The sequence below is a fragment of the Pararge aegeria genome, chromosome 15 (genome assembly GCF_905163445.1).
Source record: "Pararge aegeria chromosome 15, ilParAegt1.1, whole genome shotgun sequence".
NCBI classification, from domain to species: domain Eukaryota; kingdom Metazoa; phylum Arthropoda; class Insecta; order Lepidoptera; family Nymphalidae; genus Pararge; species Pararge aegeria.
The window spans coordinates 2,604,460-2,625,554 of NC_053194.1; the positions used below are offsets into that span (position 1 = coordinate 2,604,460).

The 21,095-nt window shown below is 36.9% G+C and overlaps 1 protein-coding gene across 5 annotated transcripts in view; it reads right to left on the bottom strand.

Annotated features, from left to right (window-relative positions):
• Positions 1–21,095, bottom strand: part of LOC120629716 — a 126,562-nt gene that overhangs the window by 51,544 nt on the left and 53,923 nt on the right. The window lies entirely within an intron of this gene.

Below are 21,095 nucleotides of genomic sequence, written 5' to 3' on the forward strand. Positions count from 1 at the left end.
GCAGGCTAGCAACTCGACGGCTGCATAGGCGCATGCGGCCGTGCGCCCGTCGGAATGCAATACACTTCTCTCGCTCTAACACGTTAAGATTTCTCCATTTCTATCTTACTCAAACACACTTATGAATGGCTGCGGTTATGCTATATAGTTGCTTTCAGTATAACGACTTTGGTTATGTCTTATTGGGACCTTTTTGCCTCTGGTTCATATAAAGGTTCACTGTTTACTTTAACGTTTGCGGCAATAAAAATAAATGATAATGGTAGTATGAGCACTTTTGCTGCACATAAACATATTTGTTTTGTTTTTTATAAAGTCATACTTTGTAAGTTATTCAGTCGAAAAAATTTATATTAGATTTGGCGATAATCGGTAAATATCAACGATTTGAAAAGTCGATACACATTGACGTTCGTATCTAATCTTTAATCTGTGGTAAAATAGGTAGGTTATTTTGAGTAGTTTCCCGCAAGAAAAACTGTACCCCAAATAATGATATTAATAATAATTTTTAGGTAGACTGTAAATGCAAATTTATTGTATGCATTTTTTGAATGTAAAAGTCTATAATTACAGAATCTAGGTTACACTAGATATTAAAATTATCGTTATTATATGCGAAATTGTTTGTACGGAAACATATTTTTCCATCGACAGTGGTAATTATTCCGGTATTAGGTCGCCGGCTAAACAAGATAGCATCACATGCAGAAGTCACGTTTTGATTACCGTTATGTTGGTACATACAACTGACTATAAGCAGCTTTGGATTAAAATTGTGTATATATCTGCATAACTGAGATGGCTGTTTAAATACATATGTACGTGAAAAATCTCGGTTCATAAAGAGGTGTTCTTAGATAATCACAATGTATTCGTGTCATATAGTTCATGGAACGCAAAGTTAAAGTAGCACGCGGGACATATAGCTCGGTGGATCGATGGACGTTGGGGTCACACAAGGTGCTGAAATTGCAACACCGCAGTAAACTCAGCGAAACCCCTCACTAAATAGGGAAACTAAGATGGTGGAGTAAGGAAATTCTAAGAAAAGATCAATTGAGATCACTATCATTATAGCCAAATATTTTTAAAATTGGCTAAATAGGCTGAAGTGTGGTTTACATGCAAACAATTTTAGCATTTCCCATCAACAAATTTTAAAAAACTTGTGCTAAAAAAACAAACAACCTAAATGCGCTTAACTTTCTGCTTGTGTGTATTCAATCCGTCTTGATAATAATCATCGATTCTATTCAGCTCAATGCCAGTCTATTAAACGGACGATAATCTCGCACATGTTCAAGACAAGCAGAGGATGTTGCGAGCGAAGCTTGCTCAACAGATGTGAATAAACAATGCTTTTATGCTCATTTTGAATGTGTTTTGTAAGCGGAGCAAATTATTTTATACCGTCTTCAACCAACAATTACTAAATAGAATTATATCAACAAAACATTCTTTATTTCGTTAAAATAATTCATTGTGTAATTGGTTTGATTCGCGTTAATTAAGGAGTGGAAAAAGAAAACTTGATGTGTAGTAGTGTGTTCTAAATGATTAAATACTTCTGCTACTCGGTATAATGTCTATTTAAAATCTCCTTTACATGAGAACGAAAGATCTAGAACGGTTTGCAGCAAAAAGGTTGTAAATATCCCTGAATTGGTTATGTAGGGATTTTTATGATTATTCTTGGAATCATCTCTATAAATAAGGATTACGTCGCTTATATTTGCCTCACCACGAAAAGTAAATTGCCATGAATTATTTAAATCCATGAACTTCCATGAATGATTGAAAAGATGTTTTGTCTGAAGAAATGCGTGATGTAATGTGTCTAATGCATGAAATATCGCCTTGCAAAATTCCTGTAGAATTCGTCATCAGTACTCAAAAATTTGCAGTATGTTTAAAAAAAACAACGTAACCTTAATAAGCTGTACTCATACCGTTGTACGCGCTTACTCACTGCAAAGCTCGGGTTTCAATGAATATTTGTACAGCTTTCGAAGAATGAGCGTAGAACCCGACACCGGAAAGTTGCAGAGCGAGACCGATCTGTTTACAATGGCTAGGCATGTGTAGTCAACGAGGATCGCAAAAAACTAAATGGCATTCCTTTAACAACTGTTGTTTTTCCAACCGAAACTATTCTGTCATTCGTTACAAGATACGAACATAAAGAAATCAAAACAAATTTAGAAACGGTATAAATGTAATATTAGGCTTTGACCAAATGTTGTATTAATTGTGTACATAATGTGCACGATTATTTATCTTTAGTAGATTGTATTTTCAAAAAGCAAAAGCAAAATGTTAATAACAATCTTGCTATTTCTTTTGGCACCTGTAATTAATTGTATCTGTCAGGTACAATTAATTTGGGCATGGGTTTAATATAACCACCATAAAAACCACAGGTTTGCCCACTACCATGTAACTAACAGCTTAGGAGTAGCACTACTAGCATCAAACACTAACGTTGTCAAAGGAGAAGAGATTATGTGGATTAAAAAATAAGATGAAAAGTTGTACCCACCGTTCTAAGTGATGTCTATCCTCCTAACTCACCATTACCAGAAGCGGTTTCAATAATAGTCATCCAATTAGACAGCTCGATCCTTACTAAGCGCTTTACAGTTAACAGCGAATAAGCTCAGTTAAAAGCAGCTAACTGGCAATTATTCCGGCACGCAGGGTCAACATCAATTTGTCCACTTCGGGTAGGTTTACCACTTAATATCGTGAATGTGGACCAGCCCCATTCATCAACTTTTGTAACAGTGACTAAACGGTGTAAAATATATTAAAATAATATATATTAAAGATGCCAACTGTCCACGTTACAATTACCATACAAAACTTGCGCTGACTTCACAATCGGCGCTGTCAAACAGTAGTACACCGGCCCACTACACTGCACCGGTCTACTTGCACAATAAGAAGAGGTTAAGGCCGTAGTCCAGTGCATTGGTGGACTCCACATACCTTTGAGAACATTATGTAGAACTCTTAGGCGTGCAGGTTTCCTCACCATCGAAGCAAGTAATTCAAAATGACTTAAAACGCACAGAACTTAGAAAAGTTAGTGGTGCGTGCTGGAATTCGAACTCGGCCTCCCGAAAGTGAAGTCGAGCTCCCACCCACTGCTATCACAGCTTTTCTTATGAAGATAATTATTTGGCAATTTGTTGCTGAGTACTCAATAGGGCCGGTGAAGTCCAAAAAATCTGTTGGCATCACGTTAGTCTATACTTCCTTAACAATTGAAAAAAGGACTATCGCGAGTGATTGTCTGTAAGGAAGCCTTCTCCAGATTACTAATATCCCCAAAAATTTTAAATGACAACAATCTTTTTATTTAATGTTCAGACATCATTAAAAATTGACGGTAAGTGATGTTGTTGATAAGTTCTACGACGAGTAAACTGCTGTAAGCAGCCAGTACAAAGACAATTAGATTCCTAATATTAATGGGTTCTCTAATTAAAGAATATTGGAAAACGTTCGTAATTATTTTGTTAGAAAATGTCCTCGTAAATCCGAGAAAGTTAGTCACCCTACACTTGGATCCCTTCGGTCATTTCTATAAATTAGACAATTGACTGACGTGAATGACCTTTTATGTCTTGACAGGAATTTGTCTCGAGCAGCCAAGCTGTCTTTCTTTAAAGCTCTAGACCTAATTTCGTAACCAGTATGATAACAGTCTAATTTTCTAGAATGCTACTTTTCATCCCGGAAAATTATACGGTTACCGACGGATAGATTTGTTTTTGATTGTTGTTGTCTCCACGAAAGGAAAGCCGAAGCCACTAGGCTATGACCGCTTCAGTTGTTTATATTTATGTGTTTAGATACCTTAGACTATTATCATATGTTAATGTATTACATGTGATCCTGTTGGAGGGGCTTTGAAGAAAACATAGCGGAGGTTCAGGGATCCCTGGTGAGCACATTGAAACACGCAAACAAAGCGATGTCGCGGACAAGAACAAGTATTTTGAAGTGAAACTTCATTAGGCGCGACTAGGGATTAACTTCGATTTTTTTCTGACGGAAGTAACGCTTACGTCAGACGTTTTTGCAGTTTCCGCTAATTAAAAATAATAATTTTGATTTGTCGTAAGTATATGTCATATACTCCACGCTTTTTGACTTATACGACAGCTAGTGGCAAAGATTATAATCAATTAGGATTATTTATTTCCAATATTTTCAAACGGATCAATTCTGATTAGCAAAGTGAATAAAAATTCAAAGGTTAAAAAAAATAATTGCAATGTTTTTGAAAATCTCTAAATATACTCGTACAAAAGTAATAAATAAATTATTAATACATCTTCTGACGATTGCGACATTCTATAATATTCAATGACAAGGTTATATTGACATGAGCTGTGTGACCTTCAATTTTCTGAAATGAAAATATTTATGAAATGTTAAAGTAATTAATGAATTTTAAATGGAATATAAAATGAAATAGTGAATATTAAAAGAAATGGCGGAGCCTCAGGAACATTTAGCTCTTTCATCAATAAATAATAATACAAGTTTTACTTCAATCGCGCGTAAAGGTTACACGCATACAGTCTTGTTGTTATAATACATTTATTTTAAACGTGAATTGAAAGTAAAGTGTGTTTATGAAGGGAGCTACCATATTTTCGTGACATCGCTGTTTATTTACACTGTATAAGTAGGTAGGTAAGTCACTAAAACAAACTGCAAATGATTAGCACCTCCCAATTGCTTTTGCACGAAGCTTCAATTTTGTTTCAAGCATGTGGGTCAGAATTAATACGCGTAGGTACCGTTAAGCTGCCATAGGGTTGGCACTAACCATAGACATTGTTTTATTTTTAAATGCATTTTTTTTAACCCGATCTAAAATATAGAGGAAAACAAACCAATTTAGTACTTACTTTTGTTAGTACTTTAGTACTTACTTTAGTACTTACTAACTAAGATTAGATGAGATTTGACTCGACCCCCTCCCCCCCTTAAACATCTCACGTATTTTATGAACGCCCCCTTATCTTAGTGAACTTTTTTAACGCGGGCTAAGTCGGGTAAGGGCAGCAGCTAGGTGTAAAACCAAAAGATGGTACTACCGATTTGATTCAACCAGAGTCTTGTGATTACGTACAGACGTACGTAGTGACGTACCTAGAGCTGAGTTGACAGTTTTGAATTCAATTCAATTCAATTCTTGTTTATGGCTTTTGTCTGCGCCAACTGGGCACAAGGTATTTCGCCAATGTCTTGTAGATGAAGAAGGCACGAAGGAGATTGATCGGTGAAACTAATGAAAAGTTAATTTTGAATTTGTACCAAGAAATAGTTGTTATTAGCTAGTTAGCTCTTTAACCTAAGGACACAGACAACACATGCATATATATCTTACACGGATATTTTTTGTACATTATACTTTAATTTTATTACTTACTATATATTTACATAAAAATCTACAATAAGGACTGAAAACAAACATTAAAAAACATTTAACACTCAAAGGACGGGGGACTTTGGGAGGAAGAATGGTGGGATTATGAAGGTTAACTCATGTTTCTTGGGACGTAAACTTTTACAGTTCCACTGTAGCAGGGTTATTGGGCCCATTTTGGAGTAGTTTAAAAAGTTGGCTTAAGTTTTTGGCAACGTTGGGCGGTAAGGGAATTTCACTACATGGAGCGACAATACTAAGTAGAAATTCGGAGATAAACTCAAGCATTTTACCTTGGGAGGGAGGGTTCTCAACATTGTTGTTGAGAGCGCATCCATTAGGAAGGGATGAGGAGTAATCACCGACAATAGTCTGAACAGCTTTTTTATCGTAGCCCTTTGCTAGAGGAGCTCGGGGACGAGGAGAGCGGAAAACTGTTTGCCGGTAGGAGGTTTTGGAGGAAGTTACATTAGTAGGAGTAAACATTTCTTTTGTTATCTCAGCATAGGACCTGCGGACAGGAGGAAACTGAGATGATGCTTCAATGTAAGATTTATTATTCTGAGACATGACCATTTTAATAGATTGCTGCCTGGAGAATTCTGGGCAGTCTTTATCAGTAGCAAAATGACTACCAGAGCAGTGTAAACATGTAGATAATTCCTTGATGACCAAACATGAGTCACCTGTATGGGGCTGAGCACATCTGTAGCATCTGGGCTTAGATCTGCAGATTGTTTTAATGTGGCCAAAACGGCAGCAGTTCTGGCACTGTATTGTTGGAAGTTTATATGTTTCAACTGGCAGTGAGGTGTGGTATGAATATACCTTAGCAGGAAGCATTTGCCCCCTGAAGGTTAGGACAACAGATTGGGTAGGCACCCAAGTGATGACACCCTCTGTGACAGATTTTCTGTTCAGTCGCCTTGATTTCAGAACCTCACCACAGCCAGGCGGGAGCTCTAGCGAATCAACAAGCTCGTCCATCGACCAGTCCACGGGAACTCCTTTCACCAGCCCCATTCTGGTTATGTTGTATGTGGGAATTATAGCTCTATATTTGCATAACTTCAAAACTGGACTAACCAGAAAGTTGTTGGCAGCTTGGGCAGAAGTAAACTCTACAGTAATTTTGTTGCGGCCTATATTTTTGACGCCGTCGTGGATAATTGAACCAATTTTGTGTTTGTGCAAGAATTGACCGAAATTTATAGCCCGTAATGACGCTCCAGAGGATGGGTCCTCCACTTCCCGTGAGACTTGGACGATAAAAGGCCCATTATCATCGTCAGAGTATGACTTGGCGCCTTCGGTGAAGGAAGGATGTATGTAAAGGCTTTGAACGGATGGGTTTACCTGAGTAGGATCAGTTATAGTTTTTTTGGCCGCATATACGTTGGTATCCTCTCCTTGTCGTTTGCGAGACGAGGCTGATGCCCCCGGGTCGGGCGGCTCAGGAGGTGTATCTAGATCCATTTTACTGGAAACACTATAACTACAGACACATAATAAATATTTAACCAACACCAAATACGGTTAGATTTATACGAATATCACCAATAACAACTATTTCTGCTGCTGTGTAAATTCACATAAAACACCGAAATTACACCGGAATCTCACTAACACGTGTGCACAAATTGACAGGCCAAGTTACAGTTCAATATAAACAACACCAAATCCTTTTCAAGACGAGTTTACAGTAAAATCAAAGAAAAATTTGAGAAAACCGCGTCCGCCATGTACGAAGTTTCCCGCCGAAAAACCAGTTTTGAATTATATTTTTGTGAACTATCATCTAACGTCACATAGACAGTGGCGTTTGCTTAACAGTATAAAGCTATATAACACTTTTGTTAAGAATTCGGAGTGAAAACAGTTGTAAAGCAGAAGGCATATAAAAACTTCTTTTTTTTATATTACTAATTGACGGCACAAGTAGACGGCACACCTGATATTAAGTGGAAAACCAGCGAATATAAACAGATCAACACTTCACAGGGCATGCAAGGAGCACGTTTTGCAACATGCCGCCCTGTTAAGCTTCTGGAGTGAGCTCGGCTGGCTGGAGTGATCCAGCGGGGAGCAGCATCAGTGGCCATACGTACAACAGACGATTCCAGACCAACCAAGTCCAGACCATCAACTCGAGTTGTCCAAAGGCCCAGGAACAGAAGAAGAAGAAGAACAAGAAGATGCCGCCCTGTGTCCATCAATTTGAGGGTTAAGCCTCATGTTTCTGTAATGACAACGACAACCCCTTCAGACCGGAACACAGCACTGCAACAATGCAACAGCCTACGACGGAATGAGTAAAGCTTATTAAAGTTACGTTGTTTTTTCCTGATCATACAAAAATAGAAGAAAAAAGTCATAAAAACATTCAGAATCTTAACTGTTACCTATTAGTAAAGATATTCATCAATATCCAAAAATATCAAAGTCAAGTCAAAGTCAAATATTTCTTTATTCAAATAGGCACATAGATGGCACTTTTGATGCGTACATTACATGTAAAATATGACATAGGAGTGAGTTGATGGCAATAAATAAATTGGTCAACTTAAAACTAAAGCTACGAGGGTTCCAAACGCGCCCTGGTCTAATTAGAAGCCCACAATAAACTTAGCCGGTTGTTATTTTTTTTGTTATCACCATCTCACATTGTCATTTAAAACCATCACCATCCATTATCATACAAAAATATAATTGTCTTAGAAACATTCAGAATCTCAACTGTTACTTAATAACTACTAAAGATATTAAACAATCTGAGCATCGCTAACCCTATCTCTCTGAATATTTTCCTTGTTGCGATGTACGCTTCTACCATTTTAAGTTTCGAGTAAATACATTAGCAGAAGCACATTATATACATAAGTGTAATGTCTTATGTTTAGTTATTGACCTCAATCAATCAAAGTAGGTACGTTGCAAAATCGTTTCTAGTTTGCAATAGGTATTAACCTAGCTACGACGAAGCAACAATCCATACAAATCCATACTAATATTATAAATGCGAAAGTGTGCTTGTTTGTTTGTTTGTTACTGTGCTTGTTTGATTTGGCACACGTGTAGCTTGAATCCTCGTGTTGGTCATAGGATATTATTTATCCCGGAAAAGCTGCTAGTAAAAGTTTTTCACTTTTTGTGGCAGAGCTCGCCCTGGGAAGTTCTACCGCCATGGTTAATTTTGCCGCCGATGTGGGCGATGGGTCTCCACTTACAATCAGGTGGGACGTATGCTTACCCACGGCCTTTAACTCAGAAAACAGGGTCGCTGCCCACTGCGCCAATCGGTCGTAGAACATTTATATTTTTAACCCCCGACGCAAAATCGACGGAGTGTTTTAAGTTTGAAGTTTTGTGTGTGTCACACACACAAGTGTTCGTGTGTGTCTGTCTGTGGCATTGTTCTTCTCGTACGTATGACCCGTTTTTTATTTTGTGTTCTTTTGTTTAAAATGCGAATTAGTCGGGAGCTTCTGATGAAGTTTGATGAAAAAATTTCCAAAATGGACGCCGGAATCAAAAAGGCGGATTGCATGTTTTTTCACTACTCTCTCAATATGGGTATCAAATAAAAGGGCTTGACTAGTAGAAAATTATACACTCTGACAAGTTTAAAATCCAAGATGGATGCCACCAAAAAGTGGCAATTTACATTTTTTTCACTACCTACTCCTTCAATTTGAGTATCAAATGAAAGGGCTTGGCTAGTAGAAAACTTTACACTATGACAAGTTAAAATCCAAGATGGATGCCACAACAAAATGGCAATTTACTATTTTTTTTACTACTCCTTCAATATGAGTATCAAATGAAAGGGCTTGACTAGTAGAAAACTACCAGTACATACACTATGACAAGTTTAAAATCCGAGATGGTGCCACCACACAATGGCAATGACACTCCTTCAATATGGGTATCAAATGAAAGCACTTGACTAGTAGGATAATGTAGACTTTATCCTACTACTACTAGAACCAAGGCCCACCTCACTCATGAATCCACATAATACACCGCTGTGCCGAGAGGTCGTCATAATACACTTGTCTCAATAAAAGACCGATGGAGGTCGCGAGAATGTGATTCGTATTTTACGACTCCAAGCACGTCCGTTGAGCACTTTACAGAGATTATGCAATTGTTATTGGAACTGGTACAAAGTGTACAACTTCCTCTTATATTATACTAACGTTCCCCCGGCACTTCGTCCACCTTCGTCGCAACTTATGAAAATTTACCCGCACGAACTTTTATTATTAAAGTGACTTTTTATTATTATTAAACTTTTATTATATCGTCTCAGATTTTTTCGCCTGTGTGTTGCATGTCGCGTGACGGTCGGTCGCGGAGTTGTGATAAAGTGACAGGCGCTCGTCAGAGCCACCGAGGCCAATATGGCGGCGCCTATAGTTCGCATCAGCTGACCGTGTAGTCAAAGTCAAAGTCAAATATTTCTTTATTCAAATAGGCACATAGATGGCACTTTTAATGCGTTGATTATATACAAAATGTGTACATAGTGTGAGTAGTGATGGCGATAACTACAATCGTTAACTTAAAACTTAAGCTACGAGGGTTCCAATCGCGCCCTGGTCTAAGAAGAAGCCCACAACAAACTTAGCCGGGTGTTCATTTTGTTATCACCATCTCACATTGTCATTAGAAAATATTTAATTAGCAACCTGGTTAGAGCAATTGTTTACACCCAAGCTTTTTTTTCGTTTACGTAATCCTTAATAATATACTAGGACTTTTCTATAAGCTTTCGCTTAATAAAAACTTTGAACTTAGTGTATAGACTATCACTAATTTGTGCCAGTGCTCCATAAAATATTGGTAACATTTATAAACTGTGAAACTCATGATGAAGATGGTACTGATAATAGAATGATTGAAAAAAAAATAAGAACGGATCAAAATGACTTAACGATTATGAATAATAAAAAACTGAAAACAAGTGTGTTTTCAGTTTTTTATTATGTGTATATCATCTAAATAATTGTTAAGTAAATGTATGACGTACTCTAAGAAACTGCGTTCAATAATAGGGTCGTTTTTGCGTCGGGGTTAAAAATAAATACCTCTTGAAATTATAAGCTTACTAGCTGGTGCCCGCGACTTCGTCTGCGTTTGATTTTGTTTTTTGATGTGGCATTTAATTGGCATTCAAGTATTCAGTATCGCTAACCTTACATGAGGGGTTTGCTGCTGTCCGCTGAGGAGTTCTGTTCTCTATCTCCTACAACTACATTCGTCAGATCAGCACAAAGTTTTGGCAAAATTAATTAAACACATATTATAATCTCTATAGTACAAAAATAATTATTTATATTAAATCGGTTATAATTTGTCGGAGTTATGGTGTAAAATCGTTAAAAACTTTCATCCCCACTCTCAAAGGAACCGAGCTTAATGTCGGGATAAAAAGTATCCTATATTACTTCTAATACTTCAGAGACTATGTGTACAAAGTTTCATGAGGATCGGTTTAGGAGTTTTTGCATGAAAGAGTAACAAACAAACTCACATTGAGATTTATAATATTACTAGCTGTTGCCCGCGACTTCGCCTGCGTTTGATTTTGTTTTTGATGTGGCATTTAATTTAGTTGTAGATCTAAAAAAAAATTTAGTATTCAGTATCGCTAAGCCTTAAATGAGGGGTTTGCTGCTGTCCGCTGAGGAGTTCTGTCCTCTGTCTCCAACCACATTCATCAGATGTGTACAAAGTTTCATGAGGATCGGTTTAGTAGTTTTTGCGTGAAAGCGTAACAAACAAACTTACATTGACATTTATAATAGTAGGGATATATTAGTAGGGATAGTTCTTTAAATAAGTATCCACACATGAGTAGGCAGATAGGTAGTTACTACCAATGCAATTACGGCCAGGTTAGAGTAGAAATCATGACACAAGGTTACTTTTACAGTGTTCTATGAAGTATGCCGTCCGTTCACCTCGAGGCAGTTATCCACTAATATGTTCAGTTGAACCTATCTAGATTTGCTTACAGCTATTACGTCGTACTCAATATGGAAAGACGGGTCCCAAGACGGGATCACGATGGCGATTGCGTAACGAACAGGATTTAAACACGTAATGTCCAATAGAAGCGTTTTATTTATGTGTAATTGAATAAGGAAAACTGTTTTTTTTTATTTTTTAAACTTTTAATAAGATCACTTCAACCAATCACAATCAATTAATAGCCGAAAAGAATCCACTGCTGGACTGGCTAAAGTCCTATCACAACTCTGCGTAACCCACTTTTGTTTGTACCAGGGAATTAATAACATTTTAGATCACATAAGCTATCGTGAGTTAACTATTGTCATCATCATATCAACCGATAGACGTCCACTGCTGGACATAGGTCTTTTGTAGGGAGTTCCAAATTCCACGGTTCTGTGCCGCTGTTCACCTTGACGGGGGTCAATCAACGCTGCGCTTACCAGTATTCCAGCACCAACCACCTTGAGACCCCAACGTCCATCCTTTCTCCGAACTATGTGCCCGGCCCATTGGCACTTCAGCTTCGCGACTCGTTGAGCTATGTCGGTAACTCTGGTTCTTCTACGAATCTGCACATCTCTGATTCGATCGCGTAGAGATACTCCGAGCATAGCTCTCTCCATCGCCCTCTGAGTGACTCTGTGTAACTTTTGTGTTTACTATTGTGTAGACATAATAATATATCCTCGCGGACTTTTGAATAAATATAAATAAAGAAATATACTACAACAATACACACATTGCCATCTAGCCCCAAAGTAAGCGTAGCTTGTGTTAGGGGTACTAAGATAGCTGATGAATATTTTTTTATGAATATAATATACATAAATATACAGATACACACCCATGCTCTGAAAAACAATAATGTTCATTACACAAACATTTTACAGTTGTGGGAATCGAACCCACGACCTTGGACTCAGAAAGCAGGGTCGCTGCCCACTGCGCCACTCGGCCGTCTTTTTGGCAGGCAATAGGTACTTTAACGATGCAATATATAATTTAAATTTATCACTAATAGTTTTCTCAATGCACGCCAAGTAATTAATTTTTGTAGGAAAAATTTGTCTACCTACTTTGGTTAACTTTATTGCAATTTCATTAATGATTCCCCTTTTTGTTTTAATATAAATGATAGCCTTTCTCGATAAATGTCCAACATCCAACATTAAAAGATTTTTTTCAAATCGGGCCAGTGGCTTTGAGATTAGCGCGTTCAAGCAAAGAAACAACCAAACTCGTCAGCTTTATTATAATAGCTTACAAGCAGCCAAATAATCGAAGTTTTAAAGTCAGCTTATTTTAACACCAAGTTATTAAGTTAAATTTAAATTATATTCTTTTAAACAAAATCAATGTTAAAGAAAACGGATGTTTTAAATAATGTGAAAGTTTGTTTTTTAATCTATGATCACAAGGAAGTGTTTAATAATGTACAGTTTGTCAATAATGTTTATGTGACACAACTTATATAAGATTGTATGTTAAGCTAAAAATAATAATAATATTATGCATAAATTTAGGGATATTTTAAATAAGTTGTTAACTATTCAAAATAGTTAAAACGAAATTCCTACAAAATATGGGATACAGAAGTTCCAAAATCCCTACTAATATTATGAATGTGTATGTAAGTTTGTTTGTTATGCTTTCACGCAAAAACGACTAAAACCGATCCTCATGAAACTTTGTACACATATTTTTGGAAATGTTAGAATTAATATAGGATACTTTTTATCCCGACATTAAGCTCGGTTCCTTTACGAGATGGGATGAATTTGTTTGACAATTTTACACCATAACAATTATTTAAATTATAACCAATTTAAATAATTATTTTTAACTATAGATGTATATAATATGTATTTAATTTTGCCTAAACTTTGTGTAGATCTGATGAATGTGGTTGGAGATAGAGGACAGAACTAAATTGAATGCCACATCAAAAAACTAAATCAAACGCAGACGAAGTCGCGGGCAACAGCTAGTAAGATTATAAATATATTCAATGATTTTATATATAATTATAAATACTAATCAAAATAAAATGGTACCACAAACCACTCCGTATTCGTTTTCTGACGTAGTATTATGTATGTGTGGCTCCTAGGGCAGTGTTGCTATGGTCTTAGTTGTGGAGGTCCCGTGTTCGATTTCTGGTGAGGGCTATTTGGGAATTTATGATTTCCGAATTTTCTGTGATGGTCTGGTCTGGTAGCACTAGGAGGATTTTTCATTTGCTTTGGCAGAGGTTAGTGTTTAGCACACTAGCGACAAAACGTGCCGTTAAGCGATTTTTAAGTTCCGGTACGATGCCGAGTTGACACAGATTGGGGTGCCAACCATCTTGCTATCAAGTGAGTTTGCATTCAAACTCACTTATTTAAGGGCTCACTTGTGATGGAACAAGAGATAGGTAACTACCAAATTCCTGACTCCATAATTTCTTACATCTTGTTTACAACTGGTTTTATTATTCGACAGATGGCGATGTGTGTATTGTCGTAGTATAAAAAAAAATCTCAAAAATGTAAACTAAAGTAGCAAAATTATAAATTCTTTAACGGGCTATAAATAAAAATTATTAGATCGCCGGTAAAATTAAAAGTGGGTTACATTAGTATCGCAGAATTACTACCTACTCGGCTCAATTCCATTCGCGATCTGATTCATGAATGACGTAGAAATACTAGGAAAAGTTTGTAAATCATCCAAAAATGTTTCAGACGTCCATACAACTTTTCCGACGCGGATTACATATATTTTCATTACACTACTAGCGGACCCTCGCGACTTCGTCCGCGTATGAGTCAATCGAGAAGCTAGAATAAATCTGATGCTAAAATAATAATCATCGCATCCTAGCTATGTATCTACTATTATTTTACGATGTATACTGAGTTAGTAAGTTGTCATTTCATTATTGACGGCCGAGTGGCGCAGTGGGACCGAGTCCAAGGCCGTGGGTTCGATTCCCACAGCTGGAAAATGTTTGTGTGATGAACATGAATGTTTTTCAGTGTCTGGGTGTTTATCTGTATATTATAAGTATTTATGTGTATTATATTCATAAAAAAAATATTCATCAGCTATCTCGGTACCCATAACACAAGCTAGGCTTACTTTGGGGCTAGATGGCGATGTGTGTATTGTCGTAGTAGTATATATTAGTATATATTACATATATACATCTATCCATACATCCTTGTGGGAAATAATAAATTAATTATATAACATGTATTTTCTATCAACAAAGTAACTTCGATCAAAGCATTTATTTGAAACGATATTAAGTTTTTTCATCATCCTCTGATGATATTCACAGGACGAAGGCACGCCTGCTGTCAATTCTATCTCAAATGTCTATGATGTTAAATTAAAAAAGTTTATATTGTTCAAAGCGCTAAGGTTAGATTAGAAATAATATTATACGGTAGATAAGTTTTATAAATAAGGATTATTAAATTTTTTAATTTTCCGCGAAAGTTTTTAAACTTTTTCTGTCATAAGAACCTTCTCCTGACAATAACAAACACAACAAAATAAAAAAAAGGGAAATCGGTCCAGCCGTTCACGCGTGATGGCGTGACCAAGGGATTCATTTTTATATATATAGATTTTTTAACTTTAAAGTACAATCTCACCCTACCCTAGGTAATGTTGCAATCAAAGATGGTAGCGGGCTAACCTGTTACTGATATAACAGTTATTTTAAGCCCGTAATCAGCATCATATCGGAACGCTATCGCTTTTAAGCGATAAGGCCGCCGTTTGTATTCTACTCCAGTTTTTTGTGTTTCTCTCTATTCATCCTTTATTTTCCTAACTGTGTAGTGGTGTACAAATAAAGAGTTTAAATAAATAAAAACGCTGAATCGCATTGCGGCACGTCTTTGTTGGTAGGAGGTAACTAGCCACAGCCGAAACCCTGCCAGACCAGACCAGACCAGACCAAAGAAAATTGAAAACCACTGCGATCGCCGCTACGCTAGGATTTTTTATTTTTTTATTCGACTACGAGTTAGCCCTTGACTGCAATCTCGCCTAAGTGATGACGCAGTCTAAGATGGTAGCGGACTAACCTAACCTAAGGAGTACGGTAGTCATACCACTAATCGGTGTCTACGCGAAATCGGACCAGAACATCGCTTAGCGGCACGTCTTTGTCGGTAGGGTGGTTACTAGCCACGGCCGAAGCCTCCCACCATACCAGACCAGAGAAAATTCAGAAATTATAAAGCCGGGAAGCCGGGAAGCCGGGAATCGAACGCTTAAATTCGCAGGGCTCACCGTTGCGCCACGGAGGTCGTCAAAAAGAGACAGTTTACAGTTTTTGACAGTTTCTTTGATGTTATTTACATAAGAGAGACTAGTTAGCAGGATACGTGGTTATTATCTGTGTACCCACTTTTCTTTCGCGCGCAAATAACGTAAAAGTTTGTTTTAACATAAGTTATCTCTTTTCTTTTGAAGCGATGGTAGCCCAGTGAGTAGGACTTCGACTTCACTTTCTAGGGACCGAGTTCGAACGCCAGCACCTCTGTCTTTTCGAAGTTATGAGCGTATAAAGCTATTTAAAAACCACTTTCTTCAACGTTGAAGGAAAACATCGTGAGGAAACCTGCATACCTGAGAATTCTCTCTCATGTTCTCAAAGGTGTATTGAGTCCACCAATCCGCACTGGGCCAGCGTGGTGAACTGCGGCCTAAGCCTTTTCTCATTGTGAGAGGAGACCCTTTAGTTAGTTATTAACGTTGCGATGTCTAAATCTCCTGAGGATGCTCAATACACAGAACTAAGAACATACAGAACCCTTATGCAATCATTATTGAATTGCCCTGGGAAGTGTTGCTCTGTGTATAGGCTATGGTTTTCTACCTACCATCAGGTGGGCCATCTGCTTGGTCGGTCAATTATTATCTTATAGAAAAACATATTTGTATAGATAGTTAGATACTTACATTACTCTGAGCGGCTGTATGGCGCCATGTATAATGTTTGGCTAGAGTGTTTTTTTAATTTTTTTTACGTACTTGTTTAAGTGAATTTTCATTCCAACAATGCTCGAGCCCATTCATATACAATGTGCCTAGGAGAAAGTGCGACAAAAAATACTTACATCAAGGTATCGCGTGGTTAATGATTCAAGTGACGCGATCGACTTTATACCATAACCTAGTTACGTGGGCTTTATGTGATTACTAGCATACCCAGCCCGCGTCGCCGGGCTAGATTTTGCTTTATTTTATTTAAACAATAAACTTACATCATTCAATTTTTAATTTAAGTCTCATAATATATTAAATCACTTATTTCTCTCAATATTCATTCTCTTCTATTCTCTTCTCGAGCGGGTGAAGATCATCATAGTAAATAAAATCAGTATTTGACAGTTTGACAGTTCAAAAATAGGAGTGCTCCGATCGTCACTAAACTTTACAGGATTACTCGCCAGGTCAATCCGGAGATTCCCTGAAAGTTTAATTGGAATCGATCCAGCCGTTTCGGAGCCTACACGGAACATTCCCACACACTTTCTATTACTTCGGTGTTTGAACGTTAAGATATAAGACCTTACGAGTAAACGTTGAACAAAGATGGAAACATTCGTCCCTCAGGATTGAACCCTTTTCTTCCGGGAGGTATACAACGGGTTCGCCCAGGTCTAACAAAGATAACACGAGGGACATGCTGTAATGGTTTTTAGTTGGAGTATACCCCCTTTGGAGGGGAGGGAGTCCCACATTATCGGAGGTAACAACAAAGCTTTTCCACCACGCCAAAAAAAAAAGGTCGAACCCTTTTGAGGTAGAATTTTTTGAGTCACAAACACGCAGTTACTAGTTGTTTTGTCAAACTAAATAGCAATTTTAATCGCAAAACTAGAAAAAAAACGGACTTTAATGTAAACATTCATCCCGTATTCATTCGCCTTTGAGGTGAAAATTTAAAAAGTTATGAAGCTACAAGGTCCGCCCACATTTCAGTGTTTTGTTTAAATATCTTGAAATACTATCTCAACCTACATAAGTCTGCCAATCTAACATTTGGCACTACCAGTACGTTTGAGTAACTTTTCGTTTAGTACTTAGGATATAGCATGAGGAAGTTACGATTATTTTTTAAAAAAAGCTACACTATCGCATTAGGTTTAAGTATTCTGTAATAATGGTGTTAGAATAAGAATATAAATAAATAAATGTTATTGAGGTAGGTTAACTCTATGCAGCATAACGCTGCGTCCCGTAATTTATGCGGGCGAAGCCGCAGGGCACATCTAGTACCTTAATAAGAATCCTTTTTAATTTACTAAAACAAAATAAAAAAATATCATCAAATAATTCAAGAAAAGCTCTAAGAATCATAACAAAGCGTCTCGAACGTGCCGATTGTATAAACAAGATTACACAATGAAGATTGATGGAGGATTACGTAAATTTCTTCTTTCTTGCGTAAATTACTTAATTACACTTGCAAATATTGCTTTACATTCAGTCGAGCGGTGCGCGTTTACTTGCTATGAATTTGAAACAATTACACATTGTAATTATACGTTTTATTTTTGCATATTTATTTATAAGTTAAATTTCGGAGTTAGGTGTAATTAACCCGCGCGTCTGCAGAACCCAACAAAAACCTTTTAAAGAAATCATATGAATAAAAATTCAAAATTAAATTAATTTTGAATTTTTTATTTTAAGTAGGCTGGATATAAGCATTTTTGAAACGTCAATTCTGTCCGTTTGTACTCTACCACTCTAATAGAATAGAATATAATGTCTTCTTTTCACACCAGCCGCAATGCCGCAGTATGTACTAAAATCTAAGCGGGGTTGTAATATTGGCATTGAAAAATACGTTAGTGAGTGAATTGGGACTTTCTTTTTTTGTGTAATTATTGTTTTCGGATGACGGATGACGAGATCGGATACGACCATTGTAAATCAGCAAAATATACGTAGTTTTTCCAGCAGATAAGGAGAAAATATGCTGTAAGAGACAAAAAATGTATTATGAAAATTAAGCTTAATTTGCTCCGCGAAAAGCGGTAAAATCTGTATGATGTAATTTATAATTTCTTCAATCTTTATACTCCACACCAAAAATATCTTCCGCAATTTACCCTCTACGCACGTTTCGCTCCGAAACCGGAGCATCCTCAGATGTTGACTTTACATTAATAATTGTTAGGCTTGACAAGTATTCATTGTAAAGTCAACATCTACATTGTGCGTAGATTACATTTCCGGAGATCTGTTTGGTCATTGGTGTGGAGGATAAGAATTGAATGTATTATAAATTACATCGTACAGATTCTCTTGCTTTTCGCGGAGTATAGCAAATTAAACTTAATTTTCAGAATTTATCATGGAATTCCGCAAAGTAACGCATGCTTCTACCCGACAAAGAATGCTTTACTCACTGCGTTGTAACATAGTTATAAGAGATATTGTCGGTGGGTAGACTAATGATAGAGATTCTTACCTGTAACAAAAAAGAAAGATAACGTTAAAAACTAGGATTTAAAACAAAACATCTTTACATGTAACACTCCTTTTACTTTGTCGCAATGAAACAAAAGGTCACTTTAATATTAATCACTATTTATAGCTAAGCTATGTAGCGATAAGGCTGCCAATTTGTACCTACACGCTACGTGTTTTGCGTTAAGTACCTTCTTTTTTCTGTACTTTTATTTTACTGTACAGATTTTAAGGGTGCCTCCAATAATTCATCTTTCTTCCACCAGTCTTTCACTATTCAGGCTGTTAAGCTTTGGAATGCCTTGCCTCTTGAAATCCGAGAGGCATAGTCGATAAGAATCTTAAAAAAACTTGTGAAAGATCATTTTTTGTCTGAATCTTCGGAACTTTAGTAATGCCTATTCTTTTCGGTTTTGTTTGGGGATTGGGATAAATATTAATTATTAGTAAGTTTATATAATAATATTATATAATATTATATAATAATAGTAAAGTAATAGTTAAAATTTTGTTTAGAAGTTTATTATATATATATATATATAGTATTTATGTATATATTTATACATATATTTATATCCATATTGGATAGAAGCAGGCGTACCTTGCAAAAATCCATGATATATTAGGAAAATTGAGCTTAATTTGCTATAGTCCGCGAAAAGCAGGACTTAACAATTATTCATTGTAAAGTCAACATCTCCTGAGGATGCTCCGGTTTCGGAGCGAAACATGCGTAGAGGGTACATTGCCGAAGATTTGTTAGGTGTGGAGTATAAGGATTGAAGAAATTATAAATTACATCATACAGATTGTCCTGCTTTTCGCGGACCATAGAAAATTAAGCTTAATTTTCCTAATATATTTATATTCACCTACTTCTCGTCTTAGCAGTGTTTTACGCCATCTGTTGCCTGGAAGAGATAGCTATGTAGCGATAAGGCCGCCTAATTGTATACATCGTTATAGTCTAGTTTTTTTTATAACTCTTCCTGTATTTTTATGTGGTGTACAATAAAAGTGTATTCATTCATTCATACTTATATGCTTTAAATGCAAATTAAGTTTGTGTAAGAGCATCCCGGAATGTTTAATTTATTATCATTTGTCTGCTTCGTTTTCAGCATTGTAAACTTTATCTGAGTTGTAACCGTACAAGCAAATAACAATCTCGCAAACGAGACAAGAAAGTGGGGAAATTGTTTTAAATATAGAACATAAATAAATGCGCACCTCAAGAGCTTGCGAACTAATATTGTTATGGGAGGGACCCGGAACTTTCTTTGAATAAGCATTCTTGCTTGCTTTGGAACCTTATTTAACAGTTGGTGTAAGTAAAAAGTGTTAACGGTTTTTTCAATATTACATTAAGTATATATGGAAAAGTAGCTGGTATCGGCCACTTTCATATTTTTGGAACTACGAAAAGCCATAAATCAAAAGAAGAAGATTGTTACATATATTCTTCTTCTTCTTCTTCTTTCTCTGGGCTTGTCTCCGCACTTGGTCGGGCGGAACCTGCCGTTGTACGTAGCACTTTCATATTCTCATACCTAAGTATTAATAATCTATGATTTTTGCCTAATACGTATTATATAAGATCATATTTTCTCCAAATATGTGCTCTAAATATGTTTCCCTCGGCTTCGAAAGCGCTTTGTCAGGACCCAAGCCATAGATTATAACTATTTATTCCTCGTTTACGGAACTGAGACATGGACGCTAACTATGGGCCTCATAAAAAGGCTCAGAGTCACTTAGCGGGCGATGGAGAGAGCTATGCTAGGAGTATCTCTACGTGATCAAATCAGAAATGAGGAGATCCGCAGAAGAACTAGAGTTACCGACAAAGCTCAGCGAGTCGCGAAGCTGAAGTGGCAATGGGCAGGCCACATAGCTTGGAGAACCGATGGACGTTGGGGTCTTAAGGTGCTGGAATGGCGACCCCGCATCGGTAAACGCAGCGTAGGTCGGCCCTCAACGAGGGCGACAGGTGACATCAGGCGAGTCGCTGGTAGCCGCTGGAGCCAAGCGGCCCAGGACCGTGTATTGTGGAACTCCCTACGAAAGACCTATGCCCAGCAGTGGACGTCGATTGGTTGAAATGATGATGATGATGATTATGATTACTCAGGCACTCAAA